The sequence below is a fragment of the Haliotis cracherodii genome, unplaced genomic scaffold, assembly GCF_022045235.1.
Source record: "Haliotis cracherodii isolate W230 unplaced genomic scaffold, xgHalCrac1.p SCAF_10, whole genome shotgun sequence".
NCBI classification, from domain to species: domain Eukaryota; kingdom Metazoa; phylum Mollusca; class Gastropoda; order Lepetellida; family Haliotidae; genus Haliotis; species Haliotis cracherodii.
In genome coordinates, this window is record NW_027266265.1 from 46,172,210 (window position 1) to 46,178,365 (window position 6,156).

Here is a 6,156-nt window from a genome sequence, read left to right on the forward strand (position 1 = left end):
GCCACGTTCCAGTATACTGTTAATGTGCAACATGGAAAACAGTGAAACTAAGACATACAAACCCAATACAAATAAACATAATCTTAAAGAAAAACAAAGAATATGATGAAAAAGGAAAACATGAAACAAACCCCGAGAGTTAATTAATGTGAAATATGTAATTGTGACAGAAACGGAGAGAATGCAGAGCCCTAAACGCAACCGAAATGGGAACTACTGCTGAACGAGAATTCCCTGAAATGACTGGGATGATGTCAAATAAATAATCTCAGAAGGCAGTTGACAGTGATAGAACGGCTGTCGGGATAAAGTATCCTGAAGACTTAACAGAACATGAGAAAAAGGGATTTTTTTTACCATGGTAACAGATAGATCCCCGTGTTACGGGTTTATGGACGCTTAAGAAACATTCGTAGTTTTTTCACTTATCACATGGACAAATGTAAATCATCTCACTCACTTATAAAAGACAACTTTCTCTTTAAAACAAACAATCGTCTGAGTAGTTACAATGTCTGTGTGATGCTACACCCCCCGTAGTCTGTCTTACAGACCCTGATACAAATATATATCAAAATAAGCCCATGCAAGTCTATAATGTTTGGCAAGCCTAGATAACCGCAGTATCAGGAAGTGTCTGAAAATGAAGAGCGCCACTGGGCTCCCTTTTATTACATTTTTATTAAGATAACTGAACAACGTTTTATTTTCTGTACGATATGTTCATTTCAGAGACTAGATGTTAGTCTACATCCCCGTTATAGCGCGACTAATCATGATAAAAAAATCACCATAACGTCTGAACTAGAAATGACACCCGTGCAGCGTACTCCCTAATACTCACAGAAGTGTGCTTAGCCAGCAGGTACCAGGAGGATCAGCCACCTGACTCGTTTCCGGGGCAACATCTTCTCTGTGGACCAATCGTTTCATGTTTAGTATTCAATATCCATTGGTACATTCCCTTCATTTTGGTACGACATATCCCACAAATCTATATTCATAACGGGGCGCTTTAAGGAGCTTAAAATTGCGGCGGGGTATATTTTTGTCACTTGTACGCAGCGTGGTTCATTGAAATTTACCATAACGTCATCGATCAATAATTTTATATATTTTACATATACGTTAAGATATATTTATAAATATGTTAAATTCCCCATGGTAATCTACCTAAACTAGCCTAGCCTAGCCTAGCCTAGCCTAGCCTAGCCTAGCCTTTTAAACGGTACATTTACAGGTAAACTGATAAACCTAGGCCATATTCGTTTGTTGTCATGCATGTATGACGGCCTATAGCCTGAGGTAATTACCTAACACCCGTCCCGTGGTGATGACCGTGTCTGACAGGCCGTTGGCCGATCTACTGTTGATACCACATGAATGTAAAGCAACATCTTCCTTTGTTACTGTTACATTGTGGACCATTCCATTTTTCACTAGGTAAGATAGCATTTCACTACTCTCAGTCTGCCTACACTAATTACTAATTTATACTCAGTCTGCCTACAACAAAAAATTGTAGGCAGATTGAGATGCAGGCAGACTGAGAAGTTACCATGACCTTACACCTGAGTTGGGGGTGGTCTCAACATATTGCTGTTATTGCACTTTATTGAGATATGCATTAACAGGGTAGCAATTAAGATATGTACTACATTATGTTTTCTGGGATACATTTTGCTCGCGATACATGTTCTTCAAACACATATTATTACAAAGTAGGTATCGGTGTAAGTAATATGTCATCTTCCCTTATACAGGGTATTATCTATGATACCCTGGACGCATTCGCCACCATAGCTTCGCTTATGCCACAATAGCCGTCCAATCAAAATACACCCAAGAGCGAGAGACATTCTATGCGAAGGTAGTTATAGGTATGTAAGATAAATTGAAATGATGAAGTCACCCCTGAAGCCTTGGTGGCGAATTGGTCCAATAGAAAGGAAATATATACGGCAATTAATATATACACTGGCTTATAGGCTAAAATCTCGGGAAATAGGGTTTGAGGTGAGATGGTGTGAGGTGAAATGGGGTTTAACGTCGCGTCGATGATAATTACACATATATAGCGATGCGCATGCACGTGTGTGTGGCTGCTGGTACTAGTCCGGACTAATGCCGATTTTATAGTGCTAGCCCACTGAGATACCATGTCGCAATTTAACATGAAGACCCCACTCAGACCAGTCCTTGCTTTAGCCCCTAAATGCCGAGCGTCAGCCAGGGTAACAACAAGTACCATTTTCAACCCCGGACCTTCCGCTCTCTGGGCGGACGCTCTATCACTGGTCCACGGATGCTGCAAAACATTCTGGGAGGCCGCGTACCCAGAGCCGACAGGCGACGAATTTATGTTACCGCCATGTTTATCATTTACCTCACCTTGAAAACAAACGGAGACTTTTGCTGAAGCGTTTGTTTGTGGCCATAACGCCAGATGTGCTCCAGACGACAATGTGTTTATGCGTAGGCTCTTTGCATCACGTAGACCCAATGTCAATGGTTATATTCATTACGCGACGCTGTAAGGAGCTTAAATTGCGACGAGGTATAATTCTGTCAGTTGCACACAGCGTGGTTCATTGACATTTATCATAACGCCATTGATAAATAAAATCCAAATATTACGTTAAGATGAATTTATACATATGATAAATTCCACATGGTTGTAATGAACGCTGACATTAAAATGAGATGGGATATTTGGGATTTGGCCTATCTAGTTATATTCGGTTAAAATCTTTGAAATCTATGAAAGATGAAACAAGACGTGTTTCCACCCATCACGCCGCACGCGCACCAACCAACACCTTCGCAGTTCCCGGATCCGTCCATTGCTTCACTATCAAACGTCTCTGAAATGAAAATGTTTCAGTATTAATTTTTCGTAAAATGTCTTGAATTAGATTCTTTATAATATAAGGGAGCCGATAAAAGCTCTTCACTTTCAGTTGCTGAAAAATCTAAACCTTTTTTCCAGGGTCCGTTTGTGAGATTACCCCATAACCACAATGCATTCATGATCTGACACAAGCGGAATTCTGCAGATTTGTAAATGTTAATTTTGCCAGTCTCATTAAAGGCATTCTTTGGCCAGCTTGGCAGGCCAGGTACGTTGTATTCATGTTCAAGAAACACCGCTTTGTCTGCAAGTCCATTTTTAATTATGTATATCAACCTAGTGGTTGAAAGATTCCCCCAAGCAGCATGCATGGACGATGTGTCTGTTTCAGAACACCACCGGGGGGATTCCTGGTTAGAATGAATGAGTTGGGTTTAACGTCGCTTTTAACATTATTCAAGCTATATCGCGGCGTGTCAGCTTGATGTGGGAGGAAAGCCCGAAGGTCCTGGTTAGAACTGGTCCCCAGCAAACTGTATCAGACCCCGTTACTGAGACAGACAGATAGACGGACGGACGGACAGTTTATTTATGTCTCACCTTGGGGTTACATACAATATAAAAGTACACAGTGCTTAAGCCACTACAGGAGATAAACATGTCGCAATCATGTTGCTGGAATTGCTTCGTTCAGCGTTAAGAACAAACATACACACGTCTAAACTTAAGTTGAAAATGTGGAAAATTTCGTCAATAAGGAAATTCTTGGTGGAACAGATCACGCGATCTGCAACAAAGTATGAAAGGTACATGTATTTACCTTTCCCTTCCAGAGATTACACCATCAGATGGTTCCTCGGAGATCCCGGTGTAAGGAATGCGCAGTGTTAACGTCATCCATCTCCAACTGATTAACACTGGACTAACCATAAACACTTTTGATGGTATTTGAATATCCAATGTTTCTGTAGATCATTAAAACTATCTCGTGGAAGTTTAACCAGATTATATGAATATAAACAGCATTAAAACTCTGACCTGACATTTTTGTGATCTAAACCCTATTTTGATAACCTACACAGAAACCGGTATCATTTTTCAACGCTGACCTTAAACATTGCGACACATGACCCGCTGTTGAAAGATCGCAGATTGACGTTAATTTTTAATTTTAACGGTTGCGATATAATTTCAAGTATCTGACACAAGTGGAATTTTGCACACAGATTTGTAAATGATTATTTTGACATTTTAAGTCGACAAATTTGATAAAATAATGTTACTACAAAATATTATTTAGAAGAGCATATTATTTGTTTGCTTGTTGTTTAACGCCGCACTCAACATTTTTACAGCTATATGACGGCTTGTTTGAAACCATGTATATTAACAAACCAAATGTAATGGTGTCAAACAAGGAATGCATGTAGTGTTATTTGTAAGTAGAAACTGTTGTATATCAATTTGTAGTAATTGTCACTGGCAGCAACTGATTGAACCACTAGTAAAAATATCAAGTGCTGTAGTGGCCGGATTTGAACAGCAGTCAACAACGGACAGGAATGGTTCTTGAATGGTTTTGTGCTAGTTCACGATGTCAAGAGTTACCTGCCCTCGTTGGGTACTGGAATTAATCGTTCCGAAGTTCTAAAAGGTCAGTGTTCATTGTACTATTCCAACCATATCATCAGTCTGTGTCTTAAGTTTGTTTATTTTGTTTATTTGTTGTTTAACGCCGCACTCAGCAATACCCCAGCAATATGACGGCGGTCTGTAAATAATCGAGTTTAGACAAGACAATCCAGTGATTGACACCATGAGCATCGATCCACGCAATTGGGATACGGTGACATGCATCAGCCAAGTCAGTGAACCTCACAGGCCGATCCCGTTACTCGCCTAAAGCACAATCGCCTTTTACGGCAAACATGGGTTGCTGAAGACAAATTACACCCCGGATCTTCACGGGACTTATGTTTATGAATCATTGTCAAATAGTGATGGTACCAGGTGTTCGCGTAAAAGTGAGCGTATCCTGCCCCACCGTCAAAATCACATGCTGAGGCAAGTCAATTGTTTACCTGAGAGAAAAGGTCAGAATGAGGAATTGCTTGGAAATTTGTAAAATTTCTCCATATGTCTACCCTAAGACATTTTGAAAGCTTTGGTGAGGCTTTGATTGATATGACCATGGTCATACAGCCTTTGAGCGATAGGTCGTTCTTTGAATTTAAGGGCTGGAGCTGCCGGAATATTGCTGGATATAGAGTGAAAGTTGACTATTGGAAAATTGAAGTCATCCCTCTTGTCATACATTCTTGTGGAGAGATTTCACTCTAAATCTGTATGCATATGTCTAAATACGAAACAGATGAAGCGGTTACATTGCTCGCTTTTATTCCTAGCTCATTTGGGTAAATAAGTGCAACAGAATTGACAATTTCAGTTCATGGATATACCTGAAACTGAAGTTAAACTACTTGGTCAAATTTTCTTGTTTTGATTTTGTACAACCGGGAAGAAATTCCGATTCATATTCATAAAGAAACAGTTCAGCATGTAGCTGCCCACCTTTAGCCAAAATGAATTTATACCCAATTTTACATAGTTGTTATCAAAGAGTGAGGACGGAAAGACCACGAATTCTGTTAAGTTTGTTTTGTTTGTTGTTTAAACAGCCGCACCGTGCAGTATAACAGCTGACCAAGTCATCACTCCTGTCCAGCCGATCCCGTTAATCGCCTCTTTAATACAGCTGAAGACCAATTCTAACCCGGATCTTCAGGGGTTGCTGGTTGTAAGAGGAGATTAAATGGTCGGGCTCGGTGACTTGGTTGCCTCATGCCATCGTATCCCAATTGTGTCGATCGATGCTCATGATGTCAACCACTCAATTGTCTGATCCAGACTCGAATATCTACAGACAGCCGTCATACAGCTTGAATATTTTAGTGCTGTATTAAACAGCAAATCAACAAATCTTACAACCAGAATAGGTTGCTGGGGACCTTTCCTCTGTTAAGAGTATATTCATGTACAGTGTAACCCCGTTAATCCAGAAACTCCGCATTCCAGAGTTCTGTTGGCACGTCTAAAGTAGCTTTATTGTTGCAACCATCATGTGGAGGATGAGGTCTGGATTAACGAGGTATTGCTGTTATGTAACAAATGCTATATTTGGGATAACACTTTCTTTGTAAAGTACAGATTCTCTTACTTTTTTGGGGTTGAGTCCCGTCCGGGATTCGAACCCACACTGCCAGAGGGAGGCACCTCATCGCCAGCACACAAATTCAAATGTCTTC